The sequence below is a fragment of the Chlorocebus sabaeus genome, chromosome 20, assembly GCF_047675955.1.
Source record: "Chlorocebus sabaeus isolate Y175 chromosome 20, mChlSab1.0.hap1, whole genome shotgun sequence".
Classification (NCBI taxonomy): domain Eukaryota; kingdom Metazoa; phylum Chordata; class Mammalia; order Primates; family Cercopithecidae; genus Chlorocebus; species Chlorocebus sabaeus.
Genome location: NC_132923.1, coordinates 15,985,905 through 15,999,006, shown reverse-complemented (window position 1 = coordinate 15,999,006; position 13,102 = coordinate 15,985,905). Strand labels below are relative to the sequence as shown.

Here is a 13,102-nt window from a genome sequence, read left to right as displayed (position 1 = left end):
CATGGTGAAGGGAAAAAAAATCTTGAAGCGAAACGTCCATTTCTTCGCTCTTGTTTTGGTCTCTGTAAGGCTTAAGAAGTTAAAAGCAAGATCTGATCCCTGGAGTTTTCCAGGAATTCGAAATAGGTATATGAGGAAAGAAGCTCAGTTATCACCCAGGTCTCCGGGAGTATCCCAGGTATAGTGCCAAGAGTCCAGCTTTCCAAACCCGGGTCCCTGGGTTCCGAAGGCCTTTTAGGGGAAAGTACTGATGTTCGTGTTAAGGTTGGGAGGAAAAGGTTTGGAAGGCCCCAAGCGGCGCGAAGGCAAAGAGAAGATATCAAGAAGCGAGGCAAGAACTTTCCACAGGCCCACGCTGGATACAGCACCGGAGACAGGAAACCGGGTGAATTTCTGGTGTTTTCCTACAGAGGTTTGTTACCCAGTTGCACAGAGTCTACTTCAAAATAAGGCTTTTTCAAGTCAACTCTTTTAATGTGAAGCCATAAGTTTGTGGTGTTGCCTGATGCAAATCTCCACTATAAGCCTTTGCTCTGAGTGTCTTTCTTGTTAGTGAATCTTCCAAAGAGAACGGTGAAAACTTTGAGTCCGTATTTTACCTCTTTCCAGGGAAAGGCCACAGGTTTTATGACCAGCGGGCATTGGTGGTTCAGTGGTAGAATTCTCGCCTCCCACGCGGGAGACCCGGGTTCGATTCCCGGCCAATGCAATCTGTGATTTTGTAACCTCTGGTTTTTAAATTTAGTTACCATAACTGTTCTTCAGGTAGGTTACAGACGCGATAATAAAGAGAAGAAAAAGGGAACTACTGTATAGCTTTCGGGTTCCTTCCAGAGTGGAATTTCTCTAAGCAGGTACTTTGCAGACTGTCTTTGAAGTAGCCAGTGTGTCTGGTTGGTTGGTCTTTGCATATTTGGCCCTAAAACCGGAGGGACTTTTATTGTCTCTTCTGGCGGATCCCTGAAATACAAAGAGTCACCTGGGCATTGATTTCACTGCCCGGACCTTGGACAGACCATTTGACCATGTCTCACGATGGGGTGCAGCTTAAGAAATAAATGACATTCTCGAAAGGAGAGAAGCTGTGGGGTAGGGCAGACACACGTGAGACAAGGGGCCCCAGGGAAAAGGGAAGCATGTGGGGAGGAACCCGTGTGCAGATGAGGGGAGCTGCGGAGAGGGGCCTCGGACCTTCCTGTTGAGGAAGGCCCAGTCTTTGGTGGTCTCGGCAAAATGAAGGATGGGCCCCGAGTGGAGAGAGTACGTCCCCAAAACTCATTTCTATCACCCGCGTTTGTTTTACACTCCACCAGGCAAATCTTCTGTTCAAGGGATTCTTTTTATTGCTTCTCTTTAAGCAACGTGGTCAGGAGGCCATGACAACCACTAGCTCTGGAGGTTTGGGGAGGACACCTGGAAAAAGAATGCTCCAGGATCATCTGGTTTGTCCTCCCCTGTTTTCATCTACCCTTTTCCTCAGTGAAACTTATATGGGTCCAGGATGTAACATCGCAGCTGCCGCATTGGCGGATTAAGAGCCGCTGACAAATCTTTCCCCAAAGAGGGAAGAGCCGCATTTGGCCCATAGCCATGGAGTTAGAAGCAAGAGCAGAATCGAAAATGCTTTTCTCTATGTCGTTCTCTCTCTCCTACCTGTGAACATCAACCTTCCACGCACGCCGGTTCAAAACCGCCTTAGTCTCTACAGGAGGTTTACCATTTTTCACAGTTCCGGTAAACCATGTTTCCTTCTTGCTTCTACAGTTCTTCCAGGGTTGAGTTTCAGGAGCTGCTCAGCAGTGCAGGCTAGTTCAATATCCTGGTTCAAAATCATCTGTCTAGTTTTGCTACTAGGGTAAAGTTTGCCTCTTAGACCAGAGTTAAGACGTGCTCCCTGGGCTTCCATTTTCTAGAGATAATTGGTATCATTTCTTCCTTAAATGTTTAGTAGGGAAACCATCTAGACCTGGTGCTTTGTTCTGGAAGGTTGTTAAGCTTTGCTTCAATTTCAGTAATAGAGATCTATTTAGGTTATCTACTTCTCCTTGTGTGAGTTTTGGTAGACTGTGTCTTTCAAGGACTTGGTCCAATTCATCAAGTTATCAAATTTGTGAACACAGAATTGTTGAAAATCCTCATTTGTTATCCTTTTAATGTCCATGAGATCAGAAGTGAGAACCTTCTTTTCTTTTTTTATTAGTAATTTGTATCTTCTCTCATTGTCTCTTGGTTCACCAGCTAGATGTTTCTCAATTTTATTGATTATTTTAAAGAACTAACTTTTGGTTTTGTTGATTTTTCTCTCTTGATTTCTGGTTTTGTTTCCTTGATTTCTCCTCTAATTCTTAGTTTCTTGTGTTTCACTGACTTTGGGTTTCATTTGCTCTTGTTTTTTGAGTTTCCTAAATTGTAATCTTGAATTATTAATTGTAGATATTTTTTCTTTGCTAACATATACATTGAATACTATGAATTTCTTTCTAAGCAACAATTTTCCTGCACCTAGAAATTTTTTTGTAAGTTATACACTCATTTTCATTTAGCTAAAAATATGTAATTTGTTCCAAGACTTTTCCTTGACCCAGGTGTTATTAGAAGTGTGTTGTCTGATCTCCAGTTTTGGGGTTTTCCAGCTATCTGTCTGCTATTGATTTCTACTTCAGTTTCATACTTTGAATGAAGGGCATACTTGGTATGATTTCTATTCCATTAAATGTGTTGAAGTGTGTTTTATGGGCCAGAATATAGTGGATCTTGGTGAACATTCCATGTGAACCTAAAAAGGATATGTATTCTGCTCTTGTTGGATGAAGTAATCTAAAAAGTTGGTTGGATCCAGGTGACTGGTAGTGGTGTCCAGTTCCACTATACCTTTATTGATTTCCTGCCTGCTGGATCTGTCAATTACTGAAGCTGAAGTCTCCCACTGTAATAGTGAATCTGTCTATTTGTCCTTGAAGTTCTATCAGCTTTTGCCTCTTGTATTTAGATGCTCTGTTGTTAGGTGCATATCAGTTAAGGATTGTCGTATCTTCTTGGAGAAGTGACCTCTTTATCATAATGTAATGACTCTTTATCCCCATGATTTTCCTCCCTCTGAAGTAGGCTCTGTCTCAAATTAATATAGCTTATCTAGTTTTCATTTTTGAGACTGAATTTTGCTCTTGTTCCCCAGGCTGGAGTGCAATGGCACAACCTCGGCTCACTGCAACGTCTATCTTCCAGGTTCAAGCGATTCTCCTGCCTCAGGCTCCCAAGTAGCTGGGATTAAAGGCATGCACCACCACGGTCGGCTAATTTTGTGTCTTTAGTAGAGTCGGGGTTTCCCCATATTGGCCAGGCTGGTCTTGAACTCCTGACCTCAAGTGATCCACCTGCCTCGGCCTCCCAAAGTGCGGAGATTACAGGCATGAGCCACGGTGCTCGGCTGCTTCTCCAGTTTTCTTTTGGTTACGATGAGTATGGTATATCTTTCTCCATCTCTTCACTTTGACTATCTCTGTGTCTTCTTATTTAAAGGAGGTTTGTTGTAGAAAACATATAGTTGGGACTCATTTTCCATTCTTCCAGTCCCTTTCAATTGGTATATTTGGACCATTCACATTTAAAGTGACTATTGATATCACTGGATTAATATGTACTGTATGTGTAACTGTTTTGTATTCTTTGACTTTCTTCATTGTTTTCTTTTGTGTCTTTTACTCTTTTTCTACCTTCTCTGGCTATAATTGAACATGTTATATGATCCCATTTTTTTCTTCTTCTTAAAATATGAATTTCATTCATTGAAAAAAAAAGTGTTTTTGTTTTCACCCTATTGCTTGCCATATATATTTACAACTAATCTAAGTCAATGTATAAGTAATGCTATGATGCTTCATGGGTCACGCAGGTAACTTAAAAACAAAATTCCTTATTCCTTTCCTACCACCCTTTAAAACATTGCTATTTTTCATTTGATGTATTCATAATGTATAATCATCCAATCTATTATTGCTATTTTTCTTATTTTGACAGACGATTATATGAATTAAGAATAAAAATAATAAAACATTTTATTTTATCTTCATTTATTTCTTCTCTAACTTCTTTCTTTGGTGTAGATTTGTCTCTGACCTTTGTAGTTTTTCTTCTTTCTGAAGAACTTCTTTTAACCTCTCACAGAAGACAAAATCACTGGTGACAAATTCCCTCAATTTTTGTTTGTCAGAGAGTCTTTAGTTCTCCTTCACGTTTGAAGGATAATTCTACAGAATTCTAGGTTAGCAGGACTATTTTTCTCCAACACTAAATATGTCAGCTGCATGCTGTTCTTGCTTGCATGGTTTATGAAGAGTAGTCTAATGTAATCCTCATCCTTGTTTTCTAAGGTAAGGTGTTTTCTTTCTCTAGCTTCTCTCAAGATGTTCTTTGGTCTTTGATTTTCTACATTTTCTATATTATATGTTGTGATGCTTAATTATATGTGTAAATTTGGCTGGGCCATGGTGCCCAGATATTTGGTCAAATATTATTCTGATGTTTCTGTGAAGGTGTTTTTTGATGAAATGAGACATTGAAATTAGCAAACTTTGAGTAAAGCAGATGACCCTCCATAGTGTGAGTTGGCCTCATCTAGTCAGGTGAAGGCCTTAATAGTATAAAACCTGACCTCCCCCTAACAAGGAGGAATTCTGCCAGCAGATTCCCTTTAGACTTGAACTGCAACTCTCTCCCCTAAGTCTCCAGCCTGCTTGTCTACCTCATCAGATTTGATCTCACCAAGCATCCACAATTATGTGAGCCAATTCCTTAAAATCAATCTCAATCTCTTTCTCTCTCTCTCTCTCTCCTCTCTCTCTCTCTCTCCATCTTTATTTCTATCTATCTTCTGTTGGTTCTGTTTCTCTAGAGAATGTTTACTAGGATTTGCATGCCTAGGTGTACAGTTTTTAGTATTTACCCTGCTGGGTGTTCTCTGAACTTCTTGGATCTATGGCTTGGAATCTCTTATTAATTTTGGAAAAATACTTCTTTTCTTCCCATGAGAGTTAGTTTTATGTGTCAACATGGAGAATGTTTTTGGATGAGACTAATACTTAAATTGGTGAATTTGGGAAAAGCAGATTGCTTTTCATGATGTGAGTGAACCTCATTCCGTCAGTAGGAGGCCCGACTAGAACAAAAAGACCAGCGTCTTCAAGCAAGAGGGAATAAGAGCAAATTCCCTGACAGATGACCTTTGGAATACATCTGTACCATCAGTTCTTCTGAGCCTCCAACCTGTCAGGCCACACTGCAGATTTCAAACTTCCCAGCCTCCATAATAACATGAACCAATTTCCTGTGTGGTCATTTCTCAACATCACTGGGTGATCGGTGCCAGGACCCCCTGCAGATAACAAAATCCACGGATGTTCTAATTCCTTATACAAAATGATGTAGAATTTGCAGATAACCTACTCACATCCTCCCGTATGCTATATAAATAGTGGTTATGTGGTATTGTTTAGGGAATAATGACAAAGAAAAAAGTCCATATATATACAGTACAGACACAATCATAAGTTTTGAAAAAATATTTTGGAGTCAGGCCTGGTTGAATCCATGGATGCAGAACCCACAGATATGGAGGATCAAATGTAATAAATCTCTCACTCTCTCTCTATATATATGTGTGTGTGTGTGTGTGTGTAGTGTGTATTTTTATATATATATATAGTGTGTGTGTATGTAAATGTATGTATATGACCTATTGATACAATGGTAAGGAGTAGGGGAGGGAAGTGTTCTATAATCCTATGATTAGGTCTCAGTCTTGTGGTGGGCCTGTGCCCCTGGGCTGTGACCTTCAAAAGTGCTTCTCAAATTTTGTTCCCTCTTAGGTGAGACAGGATGGCCAGAGGTCGCTGGAGTTGGGTTTTTCCCTTTCCCCACATTGGTTAGACTCTGGAAACACAATTTTCTTTTGAGGGCACGTGTTTGTTAAGTAGAAAAGAATGCACTGGGCATGTTTTTCAACGGTTACCTCTCCTTCCCCTCCAGAAGCATGCAAGGAGTTGTCTCCGATTCTCACCCTAAGTCTTCTGGAGACAAAATGCATGAAGATATGGGAGGCTCCCACTAGTTAGGCCCCCAGGAGTTTTTACCTGTCAGGCTGGGCTGCTGTCAGCTCCAGCAATTAGCCAATTCCCTTTGAATTATGTCTACCCAATGCTGGCTCCAGCGGTGGTTTCTGATTCAGGTAAGTTGTGATTCTCTGTATTTGCCCATGGCTCAAAGTTTCATAGGATTGGCATGTCTTAGGACCTCTATTTTCTGTTGCATATAAGTAGAGTTATTGATGTTCAGTTTGTTCAGCTTTTTTTCTGGTGAGAGTGGGAGTGATGGCTTTTAAGTGCTTTACAAATCTAGTTGTAATTTCTGATAACCACGTGATAATTTTAGATCTCTTTGAAAAGGTAATATGTTTAATTCAGGAATTGCAAAAAGCCTTGCAGCAGCTACAAGAAGAATTGCAGAACAAGAGCCAACAGCTTCGTGCCCGGGAGGCTGAAAAATACAATGAGATTCGAACCCAGGAACAAAACATCCAGCACCTAAACCATAGTCTGAGTCACAAGGAGCAATTGCTTCAGGTGAGTTTACATGATTTCAATGAAAACTGGGCTCATAGAACTCTGAAATTTGTTTATATAAATTTAAGATATTATTCCACCTGTGTTGAGTCCCCGCTATATGGAAAACATTGAGAGGTGGGAATCATGAGGATTTAAAATAAATAGAAAATATAATTTGTGAATTAAGATGCTTACTAACAAGTGTAAGAAACAGTACATATAGCCCTGATTTAAGCAATCTTTTATGAAGTCTTTTATAAAGACTTAATATTCAGAAAATAGTCCTTCAGAAAATAGACTCACCTCTGTGAGTCACACACTTTTCTGGGTGTTGGGAAGACAAAAGATTTGGCTACTGCTCTCAGTTTAATAGACGAAGACAAACCGTACAGAAACTTCCACAGAGTCATTCTGATGATAGAATGAAAGTTTGAGGGGAAAATGGCATTAAGAAGAGACTGATCTGTTCTGCCACCTACTCTAAGCTTCAGTCACATTGAATCCACTACATTTCACTGAATGTACAATTTTTTCATTGTATGCATAGTGTGCACATTTTTTTTTCTCTCTAGCATACAGTCCTCTCCCTTCTTAGGAAATCCTAGTCCTTTAATTAAGACTCACTGCAAATGTTACCTCCTCTGTGAGGTCTTTACTGACACCTGCAGGCAGAGTTAGGCAGTGCATCCTGTGTTCCCCTGGTAGCTAGCGTAGGATGCAGAACAGTGAATTCTATGTGTTGAGTCTGTTGTATGTTGCAGAATAGTTTACAATTTATATGTCTGTTATGTCTGCTAAACTTGTTACTTTTGAGGAGAGTGATCACATCTTGTTTTTTCATCCTGAATAACTAACAAATTACTTGGCAATTTGGTTAATATTGAATAAAAGAATAAAAGAAACTATGTTTTGGTCTCAGGAATTTCGGGAGTTCCTATAGTATCGAGATAACTCAGACAAAAAAAAAAACCCTTGAAGCAAATGAAATGTTTTTTGAGAAACTTCGCCAGTGCATACATGATAAAGCTGTTGCTCTGGAGGTATGTATCACCATTTTGCCCACTATGCTATGGATTATTCTATCTACATAGGTATTATAGATATTTGTGTTTACCTAAATTTGCTGCTTTGGGATTTGGTTTTCTATTCAGCCATCTTGTGGAATAAGAGTGATCAGGATAGGTTATTGAACAGATGGTGTGTAAGCACTTGGAAAATGGTGAGCATTAGAAACCAGAATTTCTCTAAGAGCAAGACCAGACAGATTAAATAAGTGAAATGAAGGGTTTTGCAAAGAGAGAGATGCAACATTCTCCAGGCTGTGGGGGATGTTGAGCCAGCATGCTCTTCCCCACCAACATAGGACCTTCCTTCCCTGCTCCTTAACTCTGTGAGGGTGGATGTGCTTGGGGTCATCTTCTTGCTGAGCTCTGGCCCCATCATAATAAATCAATCCTCCTGTGTTCCTCTCACCAGAGCACTCCCAGGAAACGGAAAGCCTGAGGGAGGCTCTGCTGTCCTCTCGGTCCCACCTTCAAGAGCTCGAAAAGGAGCTGGAGCACGAGAAGATGGAAAGCAGCAGCTTTTGAAAGACTTGAGGGAGAAGCAGCAAGAGGTCTTGCATTTCAGGGAGGAACGTCTTTCCCTCCAGGAAAACGACTCCAGGTAAGAGGGGACCCATTGACAGAGAAGGAAGCATTCTTCATTCTTACATTCATTCTTACATTAGAAGACGGGATATTGGCAAGACAATTGGTGTCCTCTTTTGGAAACCTCAATGTTCCCTCTGCTATTCTTGATTTTTGTGTGTTGGGGCAGGGGGTGCTTTCAGCAGAAGAAAGGACTTCTCTGGGAATGCCTTGTCACTCCCAAGTTGAGAGAGTAAAACTCTGTTGTAGAAGTCTTCAGTATATGAGAGACATGAAAAAGAAGGGTTTCCATGCTTTCAGTTAGATATAGGACATTAGTCTCACCATCACCTAGGAAGCTTCTATACTGGCTGTGATGCTTGGTTCCAGCAAAAGCCCTGTAACTGCTTGTCAGAATGCAAAGAGCACCGTAGGAGCAGTAAGGAGACTGCTGGTGTGTCTGTTCTGCTCTGAACTAATGTGAGTAATGGTGTGTTTTCAAGCAAAGTTACTTGACCTCCCTCAGCCACCATTTCCACATCTGTGAAATAAAAGTGATGGTCTTCATGACCCCCTGAGTTGACATCTGGGGCTCAGATGTAACCCTAACCATAATCTTTATGACCCCCTGAGTTGACATCTGGCTCTCAGCTTATTGCTTTCATGTGGCTGAGTGGCTCTGCCATCTCAGTGGGCCTTGCCTCTCCCTGGTCAGACTGCAGCACAAGCTGGTCCTCCTGCAGCAACAGTGTGAAGAGAAACAGCAGCTCTTTGAGTCCCTCCAGTCAGAGCTACAAATCTGCGAGGCACTTTATGGCAATTCCAAGAAGGGGCTGAAAGGTATGTGTTCTTCTCCCCTCACCCCATGAGCTTTTTACCCTTGCATTGGATGCTAGTGAGGTCTTAGGTCTTTCCTTTGGGAGTTGTGGAGATCAAGCTACAGAGTTCTGTCTCAGAAACCCCCACCCAAGCCTGGGGCTCCCAGTAGGAACTCTCATACACAAAGACCAAAGGGACAGGTTGGTGGCATGAGCAAAACCCAGCCTGATCATTCCTAATTACTTTAAGAAAACATTCCTATCAATGTCTAGATTGTAACATTTTTAAAGCAAAAGAACTGTCCTAATGATACCACAATTTGAAAAGGCCTTTAATATTGTCGGTAATACATGCTGACAACCCACTCAGCCCAATGTAGCAGGCAGTCTGCTCCCACCATTACCCTTTCCCATCTGACTCTCAGCTTATTGCCCTTCCATTTAATTTTCATAAACCCTGATTTAGTTTCCTGATTTTCTAAAGAGAAGGTGAACTGGAATGTGAAGAAATACAGCGGCTTACCAGGCTGGGCGAATAGCTTAAGTACAAACCATGGTGAGTGTTGAGTCAGTGGGGACCAGCCTGCCCACAGGAGAAAATTAAAAGACACGAAAACCAAAAAGAACCTAAATTTCAATCCTGGATTTAAATGTTAAGGACATTTATTGAAGACTTTGCTGCCTGCTTAAATAATCATCTAATATTTGAGAATTTTGATATATTTCTTGGTTCTTCTTTAAATGGAGAAGGGTACTCAAAACACAAGATTAATAAGTCACAGCAGGCTGGACAGAGGACTGACATCAATGTCATGAAATTTAGCAAAGATAAAAAGCAAAGTCCTGAGCTCGATTACAAATATCAGTGGTAGAAATACAGGAAGAGGTAGAAATATAGGACAGGCAGCTGTTCATGGACTTGAGGGTTTGGGGTTTGGTAGAAACATGTTCACACAAGTACAGCAGAGGCCAAAGGTTCCTAGAAATGCCAGCTCAAACTGACACTATGGTAGTGTAAGTGTGATGTTCACCTGTGGAGGCCATGTCTAAAATATTGTTAGATTAAGAGGCACCATCTTTGAAAAGGGCATTGACACACTAGGGAACATAATGAAGACAGGGTGCACAATGGTGTGGACAAGAAATCTCCAACTGGTCAAAGAAACTAAAGAAATTTACACTTTCAAAAGATCTTGAGGACATGAGAACTGGCTTCGGGTATTTGAAGAACTGTCGGGTGAAAAAAACTCATGTATTTTATGTCCCTTCAGAGGGCTAGACAAAGGGTGAAGGGCAGTGGAATTTAGATTCGAATTATCATAAATCCTGATTTAGTTTCCTGATTTTCTAAAGAGAAGGTGAACTGGAACTTGAAGAAATACAGGGGGCTCACCAGGCTGGGGGAATAGCTTACGTACAAAGTCATGGTGAGTGTTGGGTCTGTGCGACCAGCCTGCCCACAGGAGAAGCTTTGGGTTGGGGGCGTGAGAAGTCAGGATGGAGGAGCAGAGTCCCCAAATCTTGAACGCCCACCGGTCAGGGTGGAAGTTGACATTCTGTATAGTACATAATTAAACTAAGTCTGTTCTTTTTCAAAGAAGATAAGCATATGATGAAAACAGAACTTTAAGATGCTAAGTCTCAGGGGATGTCCTGGAGTTGGGAGACACTAGAATCTGGGAAACCTACTGGATGGTGTAGTGCTATTCTGGCACATTAAGAGATGACAGTCTAATATAAGGTGCTATTGGGAAAATGAAAGGGTATAGATAGATTTTAAAACATCTCTTTAGAAAATAAGCAAAATTTAGTGAGAACTTGGATTGAGGAAGAGAGAGAGGAACATCATAAAACTTTAGGCAAAATTCAAGAGTAGATTATTTACCAAAGTCTCTAAAACTACTTCCTCCTGAGCTACCTTTCCTTTCATGCTTTTCTCCCTGCCTTTTAGGACTCATTTCAAAGCTACAACCACTAAAGCTCCAGAATCTCTTCTCTGTAATTTCAAAATTCAGTAAGATCTCCAAATTAAATTTTTCAAATACTCATTTAGTGACAAAATCTAGATGAACTGACAAGAGGATATTCATAAGTATTTATCTACTTAGAATATTCACAGCTGATTGCAGAGATAGTTGTATGTTTGATTAAGGATTGTGGCTCACATGCAACTGGGTACATGTTATATATGATATATGCACCCTGTTGCCTTGCTAAAAACTAAAACAAATTTTACCTTTCAAAATACATTTGGCCTTAAGGTTTTCAGATAAGGGATTGTGGCCTTGTAGAATATTTCTTATATCTCTTCATCCTCAGTACAAAGACATAAACTACATGTGGTGAATGCAAGTAAATATATATACATGTATACAGGTACATATATATGTACATATATGCACCTATATATTATATACACACACAACATATATACACATTGTATATAGGTGTTTTTTATATATATGTACACACACACACGCGCATATATATATATATATAGAGAGAGAGAGAAACAAGTTGAAAAACTCAGTTATAATCCCTGGTCTAAGGTGCGCAACTCACATTCTCATACGCTACCAAAAGGCCTCCTCCTTCTCCTCTTTCATTTCTGAGAGTGAAGACTGTCAAATCTCTTTCTCCCTCTTCCCCTACCCTTCTCTAGCTCAGTGCTGGCCTTCTACCTTGGAGGATTCTGTACTCTAGCCTACAGGACTAAGGTTACTATAGAGATGAAATATGGACTTATCCTCATCTGCCAATCAAATGCTCTATAGGTGCATGTGTGTAACTTAAACCGCAGGGAAGTTTCAGACTGGATGTGTGCCATCTCAGTGCCATCCCCAGGCCATACACAGAAATGGTGACATCTCTATCATAGATGGGTTGCATGAGACTCAGATGATAATGGGATCCTTGGCAGAAAAGAATGTCACAGAGGAGGGTTCTGACAAGTGCTCGGAAATACTTGGGTCAATGTTACCAGACTCCTCTTCTCTCTTAGCTTACAGCCTGGATGCCTGTCACCAAATCCTTTGGAGCAGTGACCTGAGCCACCTGGTGGCAGAGGTCCGAACTCTGAGAGGGCAGCTGGAGCAGAGCATTCAGGGGAACAACTGTCTGCGACTGCAGCTGCAACAGCAGCTGGATAGCGGTGCTGGCAAAGCCAGCCTCAGCCCCTCCTCTGTTAACCAGAACTTCCCAGCCAGCGTTGACCCTGGAAACAAGCAGCTGCTCCTCCAAGGTAGGAAGGAAAAGGGACTTAGAAAGCCCTCAGCCAGTGGGGAGATCACCAGGATGTCTGTGGCAGAAGGTACAATCTGCCTGGTCCATGCTCCTTGGGGTCAGGTTGAAATCAGAGATGTTCTAGTCTAGCAGCCTGAGTGAAAGCATGGAATTTAGGTCAGACCAGGCTCCAGGTTCTGAGCTTAGAGGTCGTTTGATTTGGGCAAGGTGTTTAAAGTCTCAGAGGTTTAAGCCTTAGTTTCTTCATATTTAAGATGAGGATAATAATAATATATACCTTATATGATTTTGAGCATTAAATGAAATCACTTACAAGTGCTTGGCACACTAAGAATTGTTCAGTAATTAGCAGCTATGTATGTTCATATCGTTTTCTTGGATTTGATTAGTGCTTTAGTATTAGCCAAGTGTTTTCACATATATAATTTCATCTGAAGTAAAGCAGGTTTTGCTATCTCTGTATTTCACATAAGAAAACTTAGGTCTTGAGATATTAACAGACAAGCGAGGGTTTAGAGAAGTTATAGACAAAGTCAGGATCAGAACCAGGTGTTGTGATTTGCAGTCTGTCTTCCTTCCAGCTCATGGTGCCCTGTCTCCATATTGCCGACCTTTCCAGATTCTCTAGTCTCCCTTTCCCTCACAGGTGGGGAACTCAGTGTGTGGCAAAATGTTCCTGTACCTAAGGAAACAGGGCTCTGGGGAAGTCCTGGATGGTGGGTGATTTATTTTGAGTGGCCATCATTCGCTTTCTCTACCCCACCTCTTGCCTGCCTTTTCAGATAGGTGTGTTTGACCAGGTCCCCCTTCTCTT

The 13,102-nt window shown here is 41.1% G+C and overlaps 1 non-coding gene across 1 annotated transcript; it reads left to right on the top strand.

Moving 5' to 3' along the window:
- The first annotated feature begins 638 nt into the window (after nucleotides 1-638).
- On the top strand, nucleotides 639-709 carry TRNAG-CCC (transfer RNA glycine (anticodon CCC)). Its single transcript has one exon. It is a non-coding gene; the product is annotated as a tRNA-Gly (tRNA).
- Nucleotides 710-13,102: the final 12,393 nt, after the last annotated feature.